At 42.4% G+C, this 26,197-nt stretch overlaps 1 protein-coding gene across 7 annotated transcripts in view; it reads left to right on the forward strand.

Annotated features, from left to right (window-relative positions):
- FHL2 (four and a half LIM domains 2) overlaps window positions 1-26,197 on the forward strand; it is a 140,664-nt gene that overhangs the window by 96,910 nt on the left and 17,557 nt on the right. Inside the window, exon 1 of one of the 7 annotated variants that reach the window (XM_064710141.1) lies at window positions 6,025-6,149. The exons of 4 other annotated variants lie outside the window; for them this stretch is intronic. The gene's annotated coding sequence lies outside the window, so the exon portion shown is untranslated. Of the gene's footprint in view, window positions 1-6,024; window positions 6,150-19,114; window positions 19,463-26,197 lie in introns of those variants that run through there. 2 more of the 7 variants (XM_064710138.1, XM_064710140.1) reach the window with 2 other exon arrangements.

Genomic DNA, 26,197 nt, shown 5'->3' on the forward strand with positions numbered 1-26,197 from the left:
ACACGGCAGCCCTAGGCTGCACTTCTTTCAGCAAACTCTGGCAAAGATTGAGTTACCTGTTGGTTATGTGGCCGGGGGAAGGATACATTCTGTAACAACAGCAGCTGCTCTTTGTAAACACAACTTTTTAATATCTCTGTGCTTGTTTTAAATTGCACATGATGGCCTTCAGCAGGCTAACCTGCTACCAGGCTCGCATTAGGGCATTATCAAAAAAGGGGATTACTGCCCTACTCCACAATGTGCAGGCACAATACAAGGCTTAAACAGTTTTGTGCAAGATTTTGGATTTAACATCATTTCCAGCTGCATTAAGCTAGTTTTTATTTGCATGCGGTTTTGGGAAGTGCCTTTGAAGGTAGTAGAATGTCACAGAATTTTACATCTGAAGTCCTACTTTATATAGCCTAAGAACAGCTTATTGGTTGCAATGTAGTAATGGGTGCAGACAGGATGATTGTGAGGTGCTGAAGCACCTCTATTCAAGACCTTGTACCCCTCACTCAGCATGAAACTTGAGTCAGATGTGAGGAAAGAGCTATAGCGCCTAGTCTTGAGAGATTTTGTTGGGAAATGGGCTCCTCACAGAAAGATCCTTTTACTGGCTGTGGAGGTGTGGAAAACTCCGAGTCTGCTGGGGGCTGGGGTTTTTTATCATCCAGTGTATTTTTCAGATCTTGTTCTTGAGCAATGATCTCTCTCACAGTTTCCCCTACAAGTGGGAAACCTGAGCTCTAGGGAGCTTAATTTGATTTTTTTTTCAAAGTGCCTGGCACTTGCACCATCTCTGTCTGACACTGGGACTTGCATTTACTTGCCAGGTTGGATAGCATGGATGTGGGTGTCATGTCCAAGGTCACACTATGAATTAAAGCCAGACCTGGGATTATTGTTATTTATTATGGACAGGCTGGTGATTACACCTATGCTTAAGGCAATCTACAGTTCCTATTACAAAAGTCTGTTTCTGTGTTTGTGCAGGCCAAAATAAAAGTGCTTAGTGTAAAATTCCTGATCTATACAAGCAGCCTCATACTTGGAGGCAGGTGAAGCAGGCTGGACACTTGATTTCTTCATTTTGCTAGTGGCAGTTCCTGACTCCTGCTGCTGGGGTCACAGCACTGTACTTCTCTGAGATAAGAGTTACCTCAGGAGAAAATTCCTCTCTTCTAAAAGAAGTCATGAAAGAATTTTTTGCATATATACTCACTGATCGAGTTAGGTAGAGTGGGGTAAAGGCATTAGTTCAAACAGGCAGGTAAGTGGGCAAAGAGGGCACCAAAATTCAGTGTTATTGGGTTTGAGTACCTGCTTCAAACTCAAGCAATCACTTGGATCCTTTTGTCACTGCAAACCACAAAAGGTTTTATTGTTCTTAAGTGAAGCCTGCTTAGCTTTTTAAGGACTTAACTGTAGTGGATTATGAGGGTAGATTTAGTTTTGGACTGAGGAAGTCTTAGCATGTTCCAAAACCAGCAGCTAAAGCACACTGAACGAGTATTTCAGCCAAAATGGGAAAGGGCAGAGATGGGGTCATGAAACAGCTGCTGAGATCAGTGGCCTTTTGTATGCTGTGATATTTGCTTGGTATATAAGTGAAGGAGTGAAGAAGAAATGATTTCTGCTTTTCCAACTTTGTTTGTACTCTGAAAATACATCCAGCACTCCCTCTGGCTTAAGAGTCACCACTCAGTTTCTCTTCACTCAGGGCACTTAATTTGTCAGTGCTGTGTCATCAGGTCTGCAAAGTGAGCCCTAAGACATGGGGCCATTAAGTAGGCACAGAAAGGCAGCCTGGGCAATGGATACATCTCCCTCAGTGTGAGTGGGACACAGGATGGAGAGGGGGAGAAATGGAAAATCTTCCTAGGTTTTCCATGTAAAATTTGGTTTTAGAAATTTTGGAGAGAGTTGGGTGTCTGAATTTTCAAACTCAGGCTCATCTGCATCATTTACTCAAATGCGGCATTTTTTGCTAGGGGAAGAACTCCTGCCTGTGCTCTGAGCTCTGACAGCCACCAGGCCCAAGGGGTACAAGCTGTGGAGACTGGGTATGGGACAGAACACACACCTCAAGCACTTGGGATCAGAAACAGCAGGAAATTCACAGAAAGAAAAGAGAAAGAAATGCATCAAGGTCATTAAATATAATTTGCTTCTGTCTCAGAGACTTCCCAACACAAAACCTGTGGGAATTCAAAAAACTGTTCTGGGATATATATATTCACAAGCACAAATTACTGGCTAGGAGCAAGAAAAGACGCTAGGTCAACTTAATCTCACCCAACAGAGTGAGTCAGCAGCAAGACATAGGCACCTCCAGCCCCCATAGAAAGCACACAGACAACTGGCTTACACCAGATGCCAGCTTTTGATGGCAAAACCTGTGAGAGGTGAACTGCTGATGAGATCATCTGTGAAAAACACACAGGTCATAGGGCTCTGAGTGCTTCAACCTGCTCTCAAGCCTGAGCATATCTTTGCAGCAATGACATCTTGGAGCTTTAGCCCAAAACACAGAGCAGAAGGGGAAATCATGCAGAGAGGAGGCCCTTGGAAATCACCCTGCTTTGCTCTTCACACGCAAGCACCTACATCTCACCTGTGCCCCACAGTCTGGGCACAACAGTGTCAATGAGGACAGCTGCCCACCAGGAGGGAGGTGGGGCTGGGATCCTCCAGGTATTCCCCAGGTGTGGGGAGGGCTGAGTGTGGAGTTTTCTGTGCAGGTGTCTAATTTGGAAGGCACTGGTGTGACCTGTGGCTGTGAAGGGCTAGAAGAAGCCAGCAGGCTGACGTCTTGCTAGCACAGCCAAATCCCCTGCTCATACTAGCAAATGCTAATTCCATCTTTCTCACTGTGAGAACCTGACTTTGAAGGGTTGGCAAAATATTGACTACCAGCACAATGTCCACAGGTGCCCTCTTCCCCTCTGGCTCTTCTGCTGTTTCTGGCAGTCAATATCACGTGTACAGAACTCACATTTAAATCCCCCAAATTAGATTAAAGGCTCAACAACATCATAACACCGTTTTAATCACTGTACTACCTACCATGAACACAAATGTCAGAACAGCAATGACAGATTCCCATGAATATCTGTTAGTAGAGTTCTTTCAGTAAACACACTACCAGTGCAAGCTGGTTAGATTTTGGTTTGTTTAACCTATCCTGAAAATTGATATTCTTCTTGGATGCCCACATTTCTGGCATCTTCTGTGACTTGCAGAGAATGGCAGGGCAAATCCAGATTGTGAGGGATTAGTGGTAAAACCTCTAACCTCACTGCAAGGGATAGCCAGTGGCACCTTGGTATGGTTTCCAAGGGAGCTGTGCTTTACAGCTTGCAGCATTTCCTTTCCATTTCTAAAGCACATTTGGACTCAATGAGTTTAAAGGTCTTTTCCAATATAAGTGATTCTGTGATTGTAAAGCAGCTCTTATTGTACGTACACATCTCATTGCCTTGGAGTAGGGAACTGGTTGAAATTCTTTCTTTGCTTCCTGCCTGTGCCTCAGTCATGGAAGCAGCAGGGCTGGTCCTGGGCTACAGCCCCGTGGAAATGACAAGGGGATCTGTGCCAAGCAAAGCCACCACTGCTGTGGGGTAGAGAGCCTCAGCCCCCATCCCTTTTCATAAAGGCCATGTCTCTGCTTCAGACAGCATCCGCAGGAATACCTCTCCTGTGAGCCTGCCACCCTTCTGTGCCTTGGAAATGCTGGTTCCCGAAGTGTGGAGGCATTCCCCTCCCTGCCTATCTGAAGGAAGCCCTTACCTGCTGCCAGGAGCACAGGATCAAGGCCTGACACGATGATGATTTAGCTTTCTGGCAGCATCCTTTTTCAAGGAGTCCTTTCCCTGCTGAGGGTCCTCGAGAGTAAAGCGACAGCCAAAATGAAACTGGGACAGTTTAACCAGCAGGACAATGTAGGATAACCAGATTTAGAGAACATTTGCTCTTATCAGAGAGAAAAGCAGTAAAGTTTGCACTAGCAGATCTGTAGTCCACCTTCTCAAGTTTTTAGATTAAGTGTTCTGAAAGGCAACATTTACCCTAAGCTGTCCCTGGTTGCTGGATGTGAATACCAGATCCAAAAAATATTCTCCAGTCAGACTGACACCTGGGGATTAGAGATGTTGTTAGTGCCCAGAACGACCTGGACTGGGGCAGGGGACAACCATCATTTACCCAGGTTGTTTCTTCAACATCAGCCACACCTTTGAATCATGCAAACAAAAAAATTGGCTAACATAAAAAGGTTGAGGCTTTCCAGAGCTGTCAAAACATATGTCTTAGCTTTCCCCTTTTTGCTGCTTAAACAGATTTTCATAACGGTTTATTGTTCTGGGAAATGTGAAAGTAGTAAAAATGGTAGCTAAAGAAATATGAGGCAAAAGGCCACTAGACCTAGGATGAACAATACTTTCCCCAGGAATTCTGTGGTATATTTCTCTTATCTCCCTAACCCAAGTCTCTAGGCCGTGGTCCTCACCCATGGTGCTTGGAAGCTAGGCATTTCTGCAGGGATAAAAGGAGATGTGTGAAAGTCATTTTCTGCCAGAGGCTTGAATCAGGCTTTCAAATCATGTTTCTTGGCAGAGGGTGAGGACATGCTGTTGCGAGCTTTTTAATGGTAGGATGAATGCCTCAGATGCCCACTTCTCATTGGTTTCAATAAAACTTGACTGGGCTCCATGTCAAGCCATAAATCAGTTTGTCATGCCAAAAAGCCTGGCACACAGTTAGTGTCAGCATCCAGCCTCTGCAGCTTGACCTACACTTGTCCAAACTGCTCAGAGACAAGCTGGGAGGTGACACTCTCTCCTAAGGACTATTGCTCAATCAGGGCTCTGAAGGAAAGAGAGAGAAGCAGAAGATGAAGGGAATGAAGTGTTCTTCAGGACTGTGGAAGTAATAAATAAATCAGCAAAGGAGCTAAATCCCTCATCAAGTATTGCTGCTTCAGCCAGGGGGAGGAACAACCTGCAACCTCAGTTCAACAGCGCAGCACTTCTTCAGATGCGTATGTTACTGTAGAGAGTCTTTTGCCTGCACAAAGAGTCTGCCTGATGTTATTTCCTTGTTATTTCTTCACCACACCATCTTACAGAGAGGTTTTAATTTTCCTCCTCTTAAAATAATTCAACTTTGTACCAAGCACCATGTCTCTGCTACACCCTTCTCTGTAGAAGTACATTGAAATGCAGAGATGGATCCACTATTGGCAAGGAGGTAAGCAGGCTGTAACCCCACCTCTACACTGAGCCTTGCTTGGACAGATTTTCCTCCCCAGCCAGCAAGATTGTCCCCATGGGAGCTACTAGAAGACCTTTTTCCCACCTCAAATATCTTACTCTTTTTTTTTTTTTTTTTAATGTACCAGTGTTCCCTTCACCCAGCACCACACTTACCTTGCAGCAGGAAGGGTACAACAAGCCCTGAGCAGAAAGTTCACCCCTGAGCTACAGTCCTGCTGCCAGCACAGACTTACTTTGTGATCTCAGGCTCATCTCTAAAGCTGGTCCTGGGCTACAGCCCCGTGTCTTTTGTAGTGAGGTGGCACTACAGCTTCCTGCACGAGGAGGTGCAGGGCAAAAACAAGGCAGGACACAAGATACAAACTACCCTGCAACAGGGTTGCACACCTGGGGTGGACAGACAGACGAAGGAGTGTTGGAGTTTGTGACATCCACAGAGCAGTCAGCACTTCTTAAGGTGTTTCTGTCAATCCCAAAGGCCTAACAAATAATCTGATTGATAAATTAGAGTTGCTCATATCTCAGACAAAATACTGAGCCCTGAAATATCACCAGGGTGCCTTGCAGCACCTCCTGAAGGCACTCCCAAATGCAGCAAAGTGATGGGCTGTCACTGCTCAAGAGCACAACAGCCCTTTCCATCAGGGCCCCCATGCAGCTCTAGCTGTGATGCCTTAAAAGGCTGGTGAGCACAGAGATGCTGCAGTCCTTATCTCCTGCCCATGGCTGCTGCTTTGGAGATTTATATTTATAGCTTACGCGCAGCACAGATGCCCAACTGTCTAATTACGAAACATACAGTTTGGGCAATCCAATAAAGAGGCAAGGCTGTCCTGTCCTCTCTCCTTCACAGACTCATGAGCAGAGGCAGCACTGGGCTGCAGCAAGGTAAGATAGTGCCTTGTTTTGGTTTTCACTGTCTTTTGAGCCCTTTTCTCCTTTCCACCTGTAATTTTCCATCACTTCTTGCTCAGGGCTCTGTGTTGACCTCTTGACGGGGAGCACTGCTCCCACAGAGGAAGAGGGGGCTTTGAGATGTTTGTTACTCTCTTGCTGCGAGGGCACACACAGAGAGTCTCTCTTTGTGTTCCCAGCCTGCTGTTAGGAACCAGGTGCTAACCAACAGCTGCTCTTTAGTTTCTTCTCTAATAATACACTGTCACGTTTTCATGTTCTCAAGGAACACAACTATATCTAACTATAGACACTTCCCTGATTTGTATAGCAAACTGAATTGCTTCAGGCAGAAAGCTTTTCATTAGTTTTTGGAGGCTTTTTCCCCTCTATCAGCATTTTCTTCTTTATGTTGCATGTTTGGAAAATTAATAGATAGTGGGGGGGAAAAAGTGGCCAGGCGGAAGGAACATTTTACTTCTTTTTCCCCTTTCAGATCATTTTCTAGTGGCCATGAAAGAAAAAAAGGAAAATCACAGGTGATGCTTGCTGATTTCATGTTTTAAACAATTACTTGCTATGGATTACAGCAGCTGAGGGAAAAGGAAAAAGAAAGCAAAACACTGAATCATAACTGTGTGTCAAAGAGGAATTCATCAAAACTAGCCTGTAAAATAGCAGTAGCAATAACTGCCAAATGCCAATTATCAGGATATTGTTGTATTAAATTACTTACAACCTCATCTCATGAGAGCATTAATTTTTGAATGAAGCCAATAAAAGAATGCCTCTTAGGAAAAATAAGATTATTTGTGCATGTGCGTACTTTTTTTTTGTATGCATTTACAGATACACTTTTATTATAAATATTTTTATAACCTTATAAGCTTTTAAATCCAAGAATCACAAAATATGACACAAATGTAAGAAAATATGACACAAAGGTAAGAAATACTAATTTACTTTTAGCCTAAAAGCTAAAGCTATCACACATTGCACTAGAGTTTGTTTACTATTCCATTATTCAAGAAGTTAATTGAGAGAAAGGTTTTTTTCAGATGTTGAGTGCTTCATGGGCTTTGACAGGATCTCAGGTCCCTGGTACCCTGAGGAGCAGGACTGCTTAGGCCTGACCCAAAGCCAGGGCTTGTAGGAAAGCACAGCCCACTTCAAAGTGCTTGGGGCTGAGGTCAGATCCTAGGTGAGGATTTCAAAGGCAGGAGGTCAGATGATTACTTGACCTAAAGCTGTTGTACATGCACTGACTGAAGACGAGAGGTGGTGTTCACATTGGTGCCATTGGTGCAGCACTTTGGTCTGGTCCCAGGGCTGTCCTGGGGGAAATGCAGCCCTCTGGCTGTGCCCAGGCCATTACACACCTATGGCCTCTGAAATCAAGTGAATACATCCAAACACATCCTAGGGATAGGATTTGCTCTTAGGCCTTGCCCAGGAGGGAGAGCCCTATGTGTCCGGTCAGCAGACCAGTGCAGGCGAGTGAATCTCAGTGCCTGGAAGTACCCTGGTGTCCTATTTGATTTATGAGTAAATCATACATGCCCCCACATATCCAACCTCACCTGTGACAGGTACTCACTGCCATGGTTGATGTCCTCAGGTAATGTCATAGCTTTCCAGGTTGTGCTGGTGTGGGCTGTGACAGTCAGTGTAGATAGTGCTGAGACAACAGGCTTAGGGAGAAGTTCTCTTAACTTTCATGTCAAGAACAGCACATAACTTAAGTGGAAGAATAAAATAATGTTAAATACCGAATTACCTGCACATGCACTTTTCTTGGAGCTTACTCTCCCCATGTTGATGCCTTGGAAGGCTCCAGACACTGCAGTCAGCACCTCACACGTTTCCCTGTTCCCAGCCATAACCATCTGCCCATGGTCTGGTCAGATCTGCACAGAGCTCCATCTTCTGCTCCCCAGCACTGCTGAGATGAGCTTCCTGTTACCTGGAGCCCAAAGGCAGCATGTCCCACCAGAGATTGCAGTGTTTTAGAGGGACACCAGTGGGACATGGCAGCTGCCTTCGCTCATCTGGTTACTGCAAGATCTTGCTATTAAGCTAAACATATGTGCTTCCACACTAAATTGTGCAGTGAAGAAATTGTGTACAAAACTGGTATTTTTTAATAGAGTAGTCTCACTTCTCACATGCTAGAAATTTTCTCATGTCCTCAAATTCTTTGCCTATCTTCTTAGCCTCAGGCTAAAACAATAAAAATGAGAAAATCGTCCTGGCTGAGCACTTAGTGTTGCCACTGGTGTATTGACAGCGTTCCCTTTCAAAAACAAGAAGCAGAAGCAGCATTCCAATCATGTACAGCAAAGCATTAGCTTTTTAAAAAAACTGTGTTGGCCAAAAGTCTTTAGCTAGAACAAAATACAGGAACATACATACTAATGCTGTGATCTTTCACAGGATTTGAATTTGAAAGTGAAATTAAACAAAAAGACCCAAAGCCGGTTTCCAAAGTGAAGCCATTCTAAAGGCAATCTCCAACAATAATACTTTATTCTTACCTAGCATTTAAAAATCTGATTAATGGATGAATAACTTTACTTTTTCCCTTGCAAACAGCAAGCCATCAGAACAAGGCAGATCTTTGACTGCAGCTGGCAAGAGGCTGTGAGGGGGCAGCCTCATTCAAACACTTCTTTAATACAGAAAATGTAAAAGGCTATTTTACAAAGAAGAAAACCAGAGAAGGAAGTGGATTTGAATACTGACTTAGGGGTGAAATCCTGGCCCCACAGATATCAATGAGAGTTCTCTCAGATGCATCCACAGATTATTTGAACACCCAGATCTCTTTTTTCTTTTCATTCTGATTTTAAGAGTACCTAACTTGTGTACAAAATTGCACTTGCATATTTTTCCTCACCATTTTTCCTTCTTTTTATGTTGTCTAACCAAACCACAGACACTCTGACACAGTTGTTTTTCAGTGAGATGAATTATTACTGACTGCAATATTTTATCTTTGGCTTTATATCACAGCGAGTACAGTTTCATGCTAATAAATCTCAGGCTGTTTCAGCAATATTCATCATCTAACACTGATCAGCTTTGAGAAGCATAGGTCATATTGCACAGGCCTAGCTTTTCCAAAAGCAGATAGAGAAATTCTGCCGGGTTTTGCTCAACTCCCTCTGACAAACATAGGAGGAGGACTACCACAGATATTTCAAAGGCATGCATCAACTTCAGAAAACTCAAAAAGTTTCTGCTGCAGGTTGATTTACTGGCTACTGTTAAAACATGCTTACCAAGAGTTAGTGACACTGAAAGAACTAGAAGAAAAAATTTTTTCCATCAATTTTACTTCATATTTTCAAGAATATTTTTATGAAGCCATTTATGCAGGATCTCTTTTACAATATTCTTTCTTTTTCCTACAGTGCCTGTGGAACTCCCACATCACAACAAATTGGAGTAAAACTCTCCTCTAAAAAGGGAAATAAGTGCTTTGTCAGGAGAATAAAATGGGCACGTAAGTGGGGACAGAAGCTTTCTCACATACTCCATAAACAAAGCTAATGGGCTCTCAGATCAGCATATTCCCTGTCAAGCTGAACAGATTTTCACCAAGGTCTTCCTAGAAATTTGCATGCTTTCTGTAGGAGGGAAGCATGACAGCATTGACTAGTGCTCCTTTTTGGTAGTCTGTGGTTAGGGAAGCAAAGCCCAGCAGGCCTAGAGATTACCATGTGAAAACAGAAATACCTGCAAGCCATAGATGCCATCACACAGAAGCCCATTATTCTGTTATTTATCCCATTTTTTAAATGCTTGGTATCCTAATTCCCTATGCATGGTTTCCATTGCAACACACCTCCCTGCCTCCAGCACTGGGTGTAGAAGGCAGCAGGACACTCAGGGGCTTAGAACACTAATTATCACACAGAGGGAGATACAGCATGGCACTTTTGGTACAGAACAACAACAGAGGGGAAGTTCTCAGAGCAAACTCTGTTGTACTTTTCAGCTCCAGCACATGAGCCCTAGTCAGGAATTTGTGCGAGCACAGGTTAAATGTTGCCATTATATTGCGTAGTTCTATTGCCTTTACATTGCAAGGGTTCCATGTTGCTAGAATTTTGTACCTTCTTGGTGTTTCTTGTAGTCAGCTCCTCTAGGCACTGACTCCTTCTTCTCACAGCAGCCAACTAACCCCAGTTCCCACCAACCCACTCTTTTATAACACTCTTCTCATTGCCTACAGCTGTGGCCTGTGAAAATCAGGCCTGCTCCTAATCTTTAATAATTAACCCAGCTGCAATTCTTTAAGGGGTAAGATTACTTTCCATACTACCTTTAATTACTCATATTCTATCCCCCTACAGACAGGTTCTTCAGGGACACACAGATAGGCAGTGCTCAGTCATGCCAGGCATTTACATTGCAGCAACCCAGCCAGGACTCACTGGACTTTATGGCTAGACATTAAGGATAAGCAAAAGGATAAGCATAAGGGATAATGACTGCTTCATAATGTGAGTTCTGACTCCTCTCTAATGATTCATAGAAATTGCTTATCTTCCAGCAAGAGACACTTCATCTTCAAGACAAGCCATTGGTACAAGTTCTTCTTTCATTTTACTCACAACATTAGAATTTCACTCACATTAAGACAGCAACTCCACTAGACAGCCATGGGAATATAAACTTGGCAGGAACAAACACAATCCATATTGCTATCAGGCTGACAATGGATGGTATATTTTTTCAGCTCTGTGTGAAGTGGTAGACATGAAATTCACATCAGCAACCTAAGGTTTACTTTAATCCTATTATTTAAAGGGCCTGAGCACTTATAGGGTTCAAAGTAAGCAGAGGCCTAAGAAGATCAACAGCAAGGACTCTACTTCAAAGAGCGCAATCTAAGCTCATGTACTCAATCATAATATATGTCTGAGCCTACATCTCAGACCCTCTCAGTTTATCTGGAGTATATACAAACAGTAGCTGAGAAGAAAAATAATTGCTGCCATACAGAAGGATCTTTCTACAAAACAAGACATCCCCAGTCATGGTCAGAATGGAGAGAGTGACTGTTTCTACTTACATCAAAATATTATGAGTCTGAAGTAATTTGGGAAGTGATTTGCAACTGTATGCTTCTTTTGAATATTAGGCAAGTTGAAGGGTTTGAGGAATGATAGGGCAACAGATAACCAGTCCTTGAGCAAGAGATGACTGTAACAGAAGAGGCAAAATGATCTCTTTTTTTATTTTGCTCCTGTGTAAGGAACTTGTAAGTTCCATTGTAAGGAACTTGGAGAGCTTCCTGCAGCAGAATGCTTCCTTATGGGCATCATCAGAGGATCTATTTCAAGCTGAAGTGTCTGTAGAAGAGGTATGGAGCAAATAAGCAAAATTAATAGGAAGAAAATTTTAGAACCAGATGGTGTTCATCCAACAGATTTAAAGGGACTGAAGGATGAATTAGCTGAAATAAAAATAATAGTCCATGGCCTCTTATTTAAAACAGATTTAGAACTGAGCACCTGAATGTATCCAGTACAGCATCGGCCTTTTCAAATTCTTCCAAGAGCAAATGGGAGAAATAGAGCCTGGTAAGGCTGACAAATTTAATATAAATCACTGCTAGGGTAGACAAGATGGGTAAATATGATACATTAGGAGAAATTCAATATACCTTGGTAAGGACTAATCATGTTCTTCAAATCCATCAAATCCAGGTTCCCGTAAGATGATAAACAGCATGGAGATAAAGGAGATCTTTGGTTGACAGCATCTGCCTGTTTGTACTTTTCCATGTATTCAATAAGGGCTCTGACCACAAAACCTTAAAAACACCTAAGCAGTAATAGGATAAGAGGGGAGATATTTGCATGTATGGCATAAAATGAATTGAAATATAGGTTTTACAGTAAAGAGATTAATAGGACATTATTAGTGGGAATTCTTCTAAGACTGAGAAACCAGATGAGAAAAAAGGATCTTAGGCAAAAAGGTGAGTGGCCACTAGAACAGCATCTCATACTGAATGTAGATAAGCATAAAAGAGAGAACATGGGGGGGAAATAGAACTTTAGCTATAAAGTAATGGTTCTGAAATGTTTAGCTGGGTGTGAAATGTAGAGGTTATATAGGTTTACAAAAAAACTCCAAAAATAACAGAACACACGCAGCCAAAAAGCAAACTGAATGTTAAAGTTTTGGCCACATCACCTGAAAAACTAAATTGTCATGTTGAAAAAGTTTGAGGAGGAATGATAAAACACTAGAAGTGCTTTTTATACAGACTGAACAGGCAGACTGGGACTCCCTGTCCTAGGAGACATGGCTGAGGGGAGATATGATAAAGATTGACAAAGACATGTACAGCCTGTAGCATATGAATAAAGATAAAGTTTCTCATTATATCTCCAAAGGTAAGACCTAGGAGGCCTCTGATGAAACTAGTAGGTAATATGTTCAAAATTAACACAAGGAAGATGGTTCTTCAGCTACACAGAGTAGAGCTACCTACTCATCAACTTTGATCTTAGCCTGCTGGAAACTGTGAATTTCCTTTCAGGCAATCAGGAGGGAGCTGCAAGTTCATGAAAGTGATATTCAGCATGAATACTGCCTCCAGGTTAAGAAATCCCCAAGCCAAAAGTTGCTGGAGGCTGGCAGAGTATTATGAAGAGATATCATTACATTCTTTTCTCACTTTCTTCCCAAGATATTTCCCAAGAGCAGCATAACAAATTGGAGGAACCCTTCTTTCAGTGATTCTCATATTGCTATGGTGTGATCTGAATAACTACAAATGACAAGTTCTCCTGACACTATTCATCCTTTACAAGCACGAATGTTAGACTGAAAACTTCAGTCTAAACCAACCTTCCTTCCTTCCTTCCTTCCTTCCTTCCTTCCTTCCGCCACTTCCGCCACTTCCGCCACTTCCGCCACTTCCGCCACTTCCGCCACTTCCTTCCGCCACTTCCTTCCGCCACTTCCTTCCGCCACTTCCTTCCGCCACTTCCTTCCTTCCTTCCTTCCGCCACTTCCGCCACTTCCGCCACTTCCCCATTCCTTCCGCCACTTCCTTCCTTCTTCCGCCACTTCCTTCCTTCCTTCCGCCACTTCCTTCCTTCCTTCCGCCACTTCCGCCACTTCCTTCCGCCACTTCCTTCCGCCACTTCCTTCCGCCACTTCCTCCCTCCCTCCCTTCCTTCCTCCCTCCCTCTTTGGAGCTTGTGGCTCCCTATCATTAATCCTTAAAGGCAAATTAGGCAGAGATCTGCCAGGGATGACTTGGGCATTGTCACTTCTGCCTTGGAATTAGTTAGGTGAGTTCTTAAGGTATCTGCCAGCTGCTCAGTTTTTCAAACCTGTCTTTGCTCAGAAGTTCCTGAGGCCTCTGGCTGTCTGATAAAGGGAAATGGTAGTCTCAAATGTTGCTGTTGGTTATTTCCAGAGGGTGATAACAGTGTAGGGTGATCAGGAGGGCAGGCAGAAAAAGTGCTAAGGCGAGCAGAAGCAGATTAGACTGAAGTAAGGTTTTGGAGAAGAAGCCATGAGCAGCGGAGCAGTGGGAGGGAGAAAGACTTTGAAAGGGTATTTTGCCTAAAAATGCTGAGGTGTGCTGCTGGGAGAACCACAGGTAATGGGAGATGTTTTTTACAGAATAGCAGGTCTCTGGTTCTCAGAAACACAGAGTCATTAATTTCATGGAACAATCGCAGTGTGTTTGTTTCATGCATCTAGAATAGGGAAAGATAAATCATGATGATATGAAAATTAATAAATCCTAAATTAAGGGGTAGTATTTGCCAGCTCAGAAGACCAGCAATTACTGCAACCTCTGTAGTAATTTGACATCCCAGATTCCATCTGCAGGGAAACCCAAAAGGCTCTTCCCATCAGTCATATTCAGGCCCCATATGGCAGTCAAGTTGAATCCAAAGGAAAGAAGCAAGAGCTCCTCTGCACAGGTCCCTGCACTATTATCATTTAGTCATATGAAGACCCCTCACCTGTTGTTGAAGTGATCTCTCTATCCCAAAGCACTTCTGCAAACATGCCACCAAGGTCTCTACCCTTGGCTACAGATGAACAAACAGTGGAGCTGAGGGGTTTAGTGAACACTTAGAAGCCAAAGAAATGTGAAGATAGCAAAGACCAAAATGTTTCACTATAGTTTCCTTAAAAGTAAAGGCACCATCTGTTCCTTAGTGAGGGGAGAGAATGAGAAAGAATGCTAGGGAAAGTAGGGAAAAGACTGAATTCCATAAGAATTGTTGTCTTCCACTCTCTTTGTTGCAGATCTTCGTTATTTCTTCATGCAGTTCACAGCCTGGTGAGGGCAGCTCAGGGTGGCTGCCCCACATGGTACAGGCAGCTACTGCCTGGGGAGTTGTTTGACAGGCTGCCCTTATCTTGCAAGGGCTTGGATGGCTTCTTTTTAATCCATGAGGTCCTGGGATGGATTTTCTGGCAATGCTGCTTGCCCAGTGAATGACCTGTCAGTCCTGTAACATGGTGCCCCAGCTTTCCAAGCTTTTGCAAACTCATCTGTCAACAAGGGGGATTTTCCTTAGTGGATACCATGCCTTTAAGCCCTGGGTTGATTTTTGAAGCTTTCTCTGGTGTTCTGTCTGCTTCTTCAAGCACCACTACACTTCTCCTCTGTGATCAAGTTATCTTCCTCTGCACATCAGTGATAAAAGCTGTTTGTACTCATCTGGGAGAGAGGAAAGCAGCAGAAAAAGGGACACAGCTGTCTTTCTGTTTGGGTCATCCATTGAAAGCCTTCTCCTACATCTCAATTTTCCACAGAGAGAAGGGTATGGGAGCAATTACAGAAAGTGACAGACACAGGTGTCTCACTGCCATATTCACTTTGGGACATCTCTTTCAGGAGTTAGATTTTTCTGAATGAAACTGGGGCTAACAGGCTCAAAAGTCCTGTCTAACTTAAAAAAAATTAATGAAATCTTTGTCCAAACTGACCATAATGGTGTAAAATGCTTTCGTCTCTATGTCGGACCCTGCAATCACAGAGACACACTTGTATTTGAGTCTCAATCATCTGTCTTATCACATAGCATCATACTATCCTTCTAAAGATAATTTTTCCTATGAAATACAGGCGTTTTTTGATGCTACTAAGTCATGGCACCGTTCTCTAAATTACTGGAGAAAATTGTTTAACACTGCATGTGAAAACTATAACATATTAAGAAAGTAAACATGGCAGTATATTTTTTTTTTTACAGATTAGATTAGAATTTCTAAATCACTAATCACAAAGTTTCCTCATTGATTTAGGCTAAGCATCAATAGTAGAAGTCTTACATCATCCAAAAGCAGACAGACTTTCTCTATCTGCCTTGGCTGGGGTGTTTTTAATGGGTTATCCAAACATGTCTGTAATTCCCTCATCAGAATCTGTGAAACTCTGATACTTCTTACCTGATGTGTCTTTCTACTTGAGGTTCGAGTCTCCTAGGGGAATAAAGGAAGATCAGAATATTGCACAAAATCTTGACTTGGAAACTGAATTGGGAAAGAAAATACATGCTGAAAATATCTTTTTATCCTTTGCAAATTCCTCATATTCTTAGAGAAAATACATATCTGTGAGCATTTTATGAGTATGAAATTTCAGGAAGATTTAATATTGCCTAGCTGTTATTTTAGGTTTAATGAACTAAAATGCAACCTCTGCACTAGTCTATACTCCTTCCTAAGTCTTAGTGCCAAAAATAGCAGCTCTCCTAAATGTGGCCTCTCATATTCAATTGAAGTTTGTGTTACACAGATTCAAGCATCAAAAAGGGGTTTAGTAGAATTCTGATAAAGGAACTTAACAGTTTCCAGGATAAATTGGTGAAGTAAGGATTCAGCCAGTAGCTTAGCCATTTTCAAACCTAAAAGTGTATATTTTCCCCTCCCCTGCTCTCTCAGAGACATTATATTTCTCATGTCTCAAACTGGGGGAAATAAAAATACTCCACTTCCAGCTGTCTCTTTCCACTACTTTTCTTTGTTCATTCTTTTCAGCCAGAAAAGGAGATAAGTGCTGAAATTATAGTTATTCCAGCATCAACCCAGTAGCTGAAGTGAGACTTATGAAGGCTTAGTAAAATCATTGAGAAATCCTGATGTGAAAATGGTACTATTTCCACCTTTTATACCCATATGGAGGTACAGGTTAATTCTACATACATGTAGAATTAACCTGTTAAACACACAAACCACTAAGAAAAAGCAATACATGCTATGCAAATGCTATACCCATGAGGAAAATATAAACCATAGGATAATTCTCTAAATCACTCTGCAGTATTTGCATTTCCACTCTTGGTTTAGGCCCCCTATTGGAAGCACTGCCCCTGTTTTTATTGCCATGACTCCTCTGGAGCCTTGAAGATGCCTGATCTCTGCTGGGTTCTTCAGAGAACCAATGAACTAAAAATAAAATATAAAATATACCTATTGAAAAAGAAGAAGTGGGTTACATAATAAATTTGTTAGTGAAAGGGCCTCTGCCCTCTCCTCCCCATCTCTCTGAAAATTAACAAAATTTGTGGCTCTCCCACCCACTCATACCTGTTGAATTTGAGTCTGGTGGGAAAGAGCTGGGAAGGGCTACCAATCACGGATGGATATTTACTTGTCAGATAAATGTAGAGTGAGTGGTCCTGAAGGGGGGCAAGGGGTCTGAATTCCCTGTAGCCTCTCTAGTAGTGTGTGATGGAGTGCATACACCTCATCCTGGGATGAGGGAAGGTGCTGCCTGGTCACCTTCCCCATCCCTTTCACAGCCCCACACAGTCCTGATGTGGCTGCTGAGTGTGCAGTCCCATAGTGAGCCCACAAACCAATGGGTTTTAAATCAGCAGAGGCTCTTCTGCCTTCAAGGAGTCAGACGTGTTATATTAAAATATGCAAAAATTCCCTTATTTTCCTTAAGACAACTCAGACCTGCAACAGATAAACTAAATCATTTCAGCTGGAGCCAGTATATATTTAAACTTATAATGGTGAGAAACACTTGTCTTGTATGACCACAGGGATCATCGAAAAATCTCTGTCAGACTTGCTGCAGTAGCTGTCAATGGACAGATGGGGAACTAAGAATATAATGGAAATTGAAAAAATCAACACATTCAGAATATTTAGTTTGTTTCGAAAAGTTTGGAATCAAATAGCCCAATTCTAATTACCTTGAAGGCCTTTTTCCTTTTTTATGTACACTACTAAAGCTGAGGTAAGAACAGTAAGTAAGGTGGAAATAAATTATTATTGTTGCCACTGTGCAATAGTTTAACCTAAAAGAGAGAAACTATTACTCCTATTATATTTATGCTCTAGCTAGTCCTTGGTAAATTTCCTAACAACTTCCACATGAGTTTGGCTGTCCTGAGCTTTATATTTACAGACAGGGAAGCTAACAAACAGAGAGATGAAATCTCCTGTCCAAGGACATCCAGGAACTCACTGATGGGGCTGGAAACCCAACCAGGAGCTCTCCCAAGATATAAGTGCAGCTCATGGGTTCAATGAAAAATTTTCCCTCCCTGGTTTAATTCATTTTACAGTGCCACTGCAAATTCAAGGGAAGAGTCAGGGACTCCCCATGTGGCTGGGGAGTGCAGCAGCTTTGATTTAAACCAGATTTAATTGCCATGGCATCCTTAATCCTGTATGCCCGTTGTCAGCCCTCCAGGGCATGATGCCTCAACGGCAAAGGCTGAATCAACTGACAAACAGATCATTGCTGGCCATCAAAATAACTCACATCTGTAAAGGAGAGTTGGCTTCTGATAGAGGAACTAGAAATGACCCTTCCCCACAATTTAAAAACCATTGCTTTTCTAGATTTGGAGTAACACTGAGGCCAACTAACACATTTCACCCCCATTCCAAATCTGACTACATCTGGGTGCGTAAGAGGACAGCAAGTACAGGGCAGGGTTCTGGCACAAGTTTCTTCAGCAGGAGAAACTGTGATCTAACCCATGTACACATCTACACCACTGCTCAGGCACTGTGCCAGAGCCCAGTACCGAAAACTGGACTGCCTGGCATCTTCTGCATGCAAAACAACAGCAAGGCTCTCTCGGGACAATGGGCTTTACATATTTATCTCCTGGTTTTGCTTAAGGTTGAAAGCATTCATATTAAAGCACCTCCCTTTGGCAAGCACCAGTCATTACTGAAGAATTACCCTGAAATGCCTCCCCAGCCTACCCCTCAAGCTGCAGAGAGCAGCTCTCCCATGTGCTTCTGATCCAAACTCTTCCCTCGGGGAGGTTTCCCAGGAACCTCATTGTTTTGATTGGCAGAATGTGTCTCTGCTAGAGTGGTTGATAAATGAAATTGGATTTTGTAGCAGAAAAAGTAGTTCCTGATATAGTACGATTAATAATTCTCCCTCTTCTTACCATGTGCACGCTGGCAAGGCTCTCAACTGGTACTGAGCATGTGCTGAGACAATCTGTTCCCTTGGCTTTCTCTTAGAAAAAGATGGTTGGTTCTGGTTTCACTGATTTCCCCTGCTTTTGTTCGTTTTCCTCCTGATTATGGGGAAGCTTGGCAAGAAAGAAGGGTAGAGAGAAATTAGACTGGGGTCTGAATGCTCATAAAGAAATGCCTGCACACGTGGTCTTTGTAAAGATGTGCACCTCTCCACGAAGAAAAAGAGAGACAGGTTGTTTCAGTTTTCTTTGGCAAGACACTCAGCAGGCAAAATGACCAAAGCAAACAAAGCCACATACCAGTTCTAACCAAGGGCTTTATTATCTCAGCCAGGTGAAGAGCCTTACAAATATTGGGGCTTGAGTTGCTGTAAAACCTCTCCGTGTGCAAAGAGCAAGCTCTTGGATTTAGCAAAGCCGTGTTATTAATAAACATCAGGGGTTTAGAGAAACAAAGGCTGGAGGAGGGGAGAGGGAGCCTTATTTTAGGAAGGGGGCCAAGAAAGACAAGATGTTTAGGAGGGGGAAGTATTGACACCCTTGGAATAGAGAAAGTGTCGAATCCCAGCTGCAGAGCGCCTCAAAGAATGAGAGTCTCCGATGCTTTTGTCTCCTTATATGGTAAAATGATAGCGAGGGGTTTCACTGGGCTGGGGAAGGCAGCAGCCTCCTTCCACACTGGCTGACTGCAGAGCCGCACACGGCAGAGCCGCTCTTTGCAGGCAGTGGAAGCCCCAGCTGGCTGCACGGCTCCGGCTGCGGGCAGGCCAGGGTGCGCTTGGCACTCTTGTTAATGGATGTGACCCCCTGTCCCCGGTCCAGGAGGTGGCATTAACTGCCCGCTGCTGCTCTGTAAGTAAATATCCCTTTTTTCCCCTTCCCCTCCACTACCCACAGAACACATCTTTGGAGGTGTCGCTTTAAACAAAGGGTGCAGAGAGGCGGAGAGGGTTGTTTGATATCCCCGCGGGTTATTGGCGAAGGATGCGAGGAGAGAGATTGCCGGTCCCCCTTTCTCCCGAGTGCACACGGGCAGGGGTGTGAAGAGGACAAAAAGACAAATTTCTTATCGCAGCAATTACTGCTGCATGTCCGTCAGCAAAGTGACACATCAGCGAGCTGATGAGGCACCGGGTCTTTTCATGTGTAACTATTTTTAATGACTGCATTGTGCTGCGTGTGTAACCCGCCGGGGAGGCGATAAAAAGTAGAAGATGGGGTCTTAGATTCCTTACACCTCCGTGCGCTCCTGCTGCCGGGCTCAACAAAGGAGCATTTTGGTACTGTAGCAAGAGCAGATGCACATGAAACAAAGGTAGCCTCTCCTCTTTGCAGGCAAAGAGCGTGGATAGATTGTGTATGGGGAAAACAGGGAGCCATCAGCACTGTATTTCTTCTTTTTATGTGGAGAGAACAAATTAGAATACAAATCCCAATTATTAGCTATGCATTCCTTCTTTTTGTGCTTCTCTGTGTGTGCATGTATGTGCAGCCACAATAACCCAGTCCTTACTGTATGCTAACGTGGATTTCTCTGTGTATGTAAAAAAGGAAATACTAACTTTCATCTGCACTGATGGCTGTTCCAAACTTTTTACTTCCCCCAAGGGATATGGCTTTTATTTAGTTGACCAAATACCTGCATATTCCAGCTTTGCTCTGTATGGAGACACACAGCTTTGCTGAGTACAGCAAATGTCATAAAAAGATAGAAACCAGCAAGTCAGTCTGTACTTGCCACTCCCCTGACTCCAATCTAGAGGTATATTAACTAAGATTGCTAATTGACATTGAGATTGTCAGGGTCAGTATCTGTAACATTTATTGATAGTTATGTGTATTTATATCTTGTCTTGAATAGGAATTGTTCTAAAAGGGACCAACATCTATCTGTAGGTCCCATCTATGTTATTAGATACCCACATTCATTAAATGTGAAAGAATGCTTCAGTTATGGTTGTCTCTGGGTTTCTGCTGTGAACCCTGTTTTCATCAGTTCATAAATTTATTGGACTCCCAGCTTTCTGGACAAAACCTTCTGTGCCTTTTATCAGCCAGATGGTAAACTTTGAACATGATTGCTTCAGGCATTTGGATATGGAAGGCAAAAAAACCCCAAAAAACCACCAAAAAACCCTGTGTGTTTATTTATTTTACAAAAATTTAAGTCTGTTTTGCGCACCTGTAGACATAAATGGGCAAGGATGGATTCTAAAGGATTCTATTGCTTTTTTCAATAAAACCTGACCCATTCCTGGTGACATATGGAGAAATTTTTTTTTTAAGTATATGAGTTGCTCTATTGAAAACTCAGTTCCTGACACAGCATAGCATTACTATCAAAATCTGATCAGAGCACCAATAAAACTGTCTTTTACCCTAGCCATAGGGTAAAATGACCTCCAGCTTGTGAACCAATATGTGGTTGAGGTGAGTGGGGCAGCTGAAAAGACATAAAATTATGTTGTTGTGGAATCAAATTTGTAAAAGTTACCTTGGGCTCTCACCTGACATCTACCTCTAACTAGCACAGCTGAGGCTAGGGGGTGAACCACTTCTTGTGGTCTTTTGAAAAAGCCCAAGATGACAAAAGTGCTGGGATAAAATATAGATAATTTTGGTTCTCGCCATTTTGCCAAATGTGCTCCCACAGAAAGTGCTACATATGCAAGCATCAAATAGTCACTTCCATGAGGTTTGGATTTACAGGAAAATACTATTAGTTTTTGTGAAATCACTGTTATCTCCCAGCAGTGGCTATATTTTGTCAAATATTGTTTGTCCATGTGAAGTTCCTACCACACAGAGCATGTAATGGTGATTCCCAGCTGAAGAACTCAGGAACAAATAATGATCTGTTTCCCACTCCTTAGAGAAGTGCAGGGACAGCACTTCCCCTGAAATCACATCTCTCCTGTCCATACAGGCATCAGCTCTAACAGATGGCACACCTTGCATTAGAAAAGAGATCAGATAACTCCCTTGATCACACACAACACAGTCTGCCAGGATTCCATCATGCTTTGAATCCAAAAAAAAGAAAACAACCTCAAAACATTGGTGACAAAGTACAACTCCTATAATAGTAGGGGTTAATGACAGTTTCTGCTGCACTTCACTGCAAATTCAAGCTTTCATTCCAAAAGAAAGGGATGAGGAGGGCTGCAATGACCTATATTCACCAGAGACCCCTGGCTCAGTTCTCCAGGGCATTGAGCTCTGAGCCTCAGAGCCCAGCAATGTGTTACCTGCTGGTGTCCTCACCTCCCTGCCTTGCCTCATCTCACAGGGGCCAGGATATTCAGAGTTAAGGGAAGATCAGATAAGTGTTAACACCACCAGCCACAAGCAATTCCTGTTGCTGCTGGCCAGCATGCTCACAGTCCTTCAGGGTCCCCAGGGACCAGGAACATTCAGGTCAAGTCTCATCCATGTTTCTCTGATGAGTAAATCTGTCCTGAGCATCTCTGGACAAACTCTGAATGGTGTAGTGTTGTAGGCAATCATCTTCCCTCACTTGGGTACTTCTTCAGAGACTGGGGGAATCTCATCATTTGCATTTTTAGACTGATTAATTCTAATGGTGTAGTTTTAATATTTAATTTACATATGCACAGTTATTTGTGATGCAGATTCACCACAAGTGAGAGTGTGAAATGGCAGGGTAATGACAGGTTTCATGAAAATAAATCTTGGACACATTGACAGCCACTGAAGCATTAACATTTCAACAATATTAATTAGCTATATATAGATAGAATTTGATTATAAACCAGTAGAGCCTTCTCCTAAGGATGAACATCAATATACTCATGCCAAGTGATAAAGTTAATTTTGTTCCTTTTCACATACCCTTCTATATTATACTGGATTATATCAACTAGGATGCTGAATGGTTAATGTACATATAATAATATGCCAGAAGAGGAATGCAGGCAAGGTCCACTTTTTCAGTGTTATGCTCACTGGCATAAGCACATTCACCATTCTCTTTCACAGAAAATTTCTGAATTTAAAGTTTCAAATGTATCAACCACTGCAGAGAAAGTTCTAAGGTATCACTCTGATGGTGTGAGTTAGTTCTAGGCCCTCAGCAAGCATAAGTGTAAGGGCTCAAAACCCACCACTGTTTCTTTATTTCATCTTGCATAATAAAAGCTGCAAATTGCATGAAGCCATGAAATACCTGCAATCATTTACACAGATGTGTTTGTCATTGCTCTGAAGCACCCTTGAGATTTAGAGCAGAAGTGTCTTCAGAGATCAGGATCTTGCCTTTGATGAATTCCACCTTTCCCTACTATCCCATGCTATGTGAATCTACTCCATGGTGGATTCAACATCTTCCTTCTTCAGCTGGAAATAATCCTGCCCACAAAAAGATTGCCTATGTCTATGTCATCAGGTTCTCTATGTCTTTGTGCTTTCTTCTGTGCCTCTCACACACCACAGGTACTTTGGCTCAACCTTAGTAGATGCTCTCTCTGCTCTCTACGTCCAGTTTTGCTCTCTGTGTCCAAGCTGGACTGGACTGGACACAGTCTTCAGCCACAACCCCCCCAAACTGGGCCTAACTGGTTTCACACAGGTGCAACCGATCTGGTTTGCTAAGATGTGCCCAGCTGCAGGGGTGCCCCAAGGTTTATGTAGCCTCCTTTGTCACATTTTAGAAGGCCATGGGCATTCTGGCTGGGCAGGGAAGTGTGGGTACTTCACAGCCTGGAGGCATTCCGTGCCACAGCAGTTTTATCCAGCAGCTGTAAGATGTGCGCTAACTGATCCCCCAAACCAGACACAAGGGGCTTTGTGGTCTGACCTCAGTAAACAGAACCAGAGCCGTGCTGATAGAGGACAGAACAAAAACCAAAGCATTCTTCTTCCACAGAATTATCCCTATTTTTCTTCTATCCTTTCTTTAAAGAGGGAAACACAGGCTATTTGGGACATTATTCTGGTTTTGTATCTTGGGTAGTAGTAAGGAGGATTTTAAAAATACAGAAAAATTTGGAAACAAGACTGCATGGTAGCACATGGCATTTCTGGATATTTTTGTCTTGAAGTCTAATTTCTCTGAGATTAGCAGTGCTCCTGACAGTAAGAGAAAGCAATCCTTTTCTGGAAAAACAAACCTTTGTTGGAGTTTAGTGTCTGCAGACATTTAACTTATACACTACTTTTGCAGGATAGTGCCAGAAATAATAAAAGGGTTTATTAATCCAATACTGTTTTTCTCCACTATAATTTTCTGTTATCTGCTTAAATGCTGTTATTAGAAATATATTTTTTATGCTTAAGCAGGATCAAGTACTTGACCTTTCCTCTGAACAAGCATTTGCTTATTTTGCAAGAGAAACAAGGAGGACAGCAATTTCAAAACGTTTTAAAATAGAAAATAAAAGCAAGCCTTTCCACTTGAACTGTGCTCCTCCTTGCTGTGGCAGATTTAAGTCATGTTCCATGTTATTTCAACATTCTTCTTTTGTAATTAAATTGTGTGCAGGAATATGGGTGAGAGTCATTTCAGTATCAGCTTGAGATAACCATAGAGCAAACTCTGTGGGGTACAATTTCAAAGTGTCAGTGCTCAGTTCTTCTGTGGCATTTGTAGATATTACTACTGGCCCTTGCTCTACCACTGCTGGAGTGGCTCTAGACTGGAGCAGATCTTTATTGATTGCCAAATACAATAAAACACACAGGAACCACAAGTGGAGAGTTCCTTCTCCACAGCTGTAACTGGGATTACTTTAGCCAGATGCATGAGGAACCTTGCCACACAAGAAACATTTTCTATTTCATTTTTAAAAAATTATTATTTATGTTCTGCTAAGGAGTACAGTCTTACCCAGCACACTATCTACTTTCCAGTTCATGACAGGCTGAATGTGCAATACAGACAGGAACCAGGTATGCTTTGGTTATCTACATATTTTAATGTAGTCTGTCTGGTCAGAAAATTGCACTGCAGAGATTTAAAAAAAACTCTAAAAAAGAGATCAGAATGTTATACCATACACAAAATAAGTCAGTCATTTCCAAGGAAGGTGAGTCCTTGGAAAAATCCAAATGTAATTTTGAAGAATATTGCAAGGTAACTTTATTAAAAATGAAACTTTTTTTTTTCTTTAGATAGCTTTTAAAATTTAACATCTAAAGGCATGACTGGGATATTTTACTTGGGGTCATTTTTTAAAATTATTTTATGTTATTATTACTATTATTTTCAAATATTAAACCAATTTTCCTGGGTTTTGATGAAGAGAAAATGGTCATTCCTTATTTTTCTAAAGTAAGTTAAAAAAAGTAAAATTGGGTGTCCCTCTTTTCCCCTCGCATGGCCCTATGGTTTGGTTTGGAAAGATGCTTAGGTCTTCCAAGAGTATTTTCCTGTTGCTGCAACAAGATGATAGATAATGAGTGTGGTAAGAGCAGCTAAGATGCAAGGAAAAAAGTCACCTCTTGCCAGAAAGACCAGCATAGTTTGAACTGTCAGTTCATGGTTGTAAATAAATCTTTTCATTTTAGCCTTTGGAGCATTAACATAAATTGTTTCCAAATGCTCCCAACCTGCATGGCTCATGTCACTGGAGTTGCCAGACACAAATCTTCCTTCCTCAGGGGAAGAGAAATAAACAGATAGAAAATTCTCCGTGTGTACTGTTCTTCTGGAAAAACAGTCAGGTGGGAGAGATGCCTGCACATCTTGGAGGAAGAGCCTTTGTTTCCTGTGCAGGTGGCTAACCCAGCATGCTGATCCAGGGACACGGGGAGAGAAAGCCCCAGCACTGCTCAGCTAATTCAGCCAGCAGCAAGCCCCCCTTTGGCATCTACAGGGGCTCCAGATGCTGTTACAACAAGAGGTCAGAACTTCACTGAATAAACTAAACAACTCCTACATGGTTTAGATAGCTCCCCTTGGCCTCTTTCCCTCTCTTGTGTGTGTGCAGATGCATCTCTCAGTGCTCATCAACCCCCCAGGAAAAGTTGAAATAAGAGATAGACAGAACAGCATTTATTAGGCTTGCAGACATAGCTGAAGAGGCAGGCAAGGTCTGCTTTTTCAGTAGTCAGTAGTGTCATGGGATGGGGGAACACTGGATAATTTCTTAATGACATGATGAGCCCTAATATTTATGCAGTAATATGATAACTTTAGGAATTGCTGCCAGCAAAATGAGACTGAGCCAACAGGGAAAGAAGAGTAAAGATGCATAGATTTTGAGTCAGTCTACTAACTTTTTGTTAATTTTTCTGCCAATTCTTTCTTCCTGTGAGACAGAGTGTGGGTAGTACTAACATTTGGCATAAGCTGTAGCTTCTCTTTTGGGCAGGCAACAGAAAGCTCTTTTCCTTTTGGAGATGTGCTTGCTGTGTCTGATGCTGTGGGAGGGAGACTGAATGGCAGAAAAAATCAATTTCTTCATCATGATTATGTTGAGAGCAATCTGAAGAAGCATAAGTATAGAATGACTACAGTAATAAAATCTAAATATCTTTAACCACAAGGAGCTGAAATAATGATGAGCCTCTGTCCCACAACGCTTTATGGTATCAAACACAAGAAAAAGAAATAGATCAATGGCAAGG

This window comes from Zonotrichia leucophrys, chromosome 1 (genome assembly GCF_028769735.1).
Source record: "Zonotrichia leucophrys gambelii isolate GWCS_2022_RI chromosome 1, RI_Zleu_2.0, whole genome shotgun sequence".
NCBI lineage: Eukaryota > Metazoa > Chordata > Aves > Passeriformes > Passerellidae > Zonotrichia > Zonotrichia leucophrys.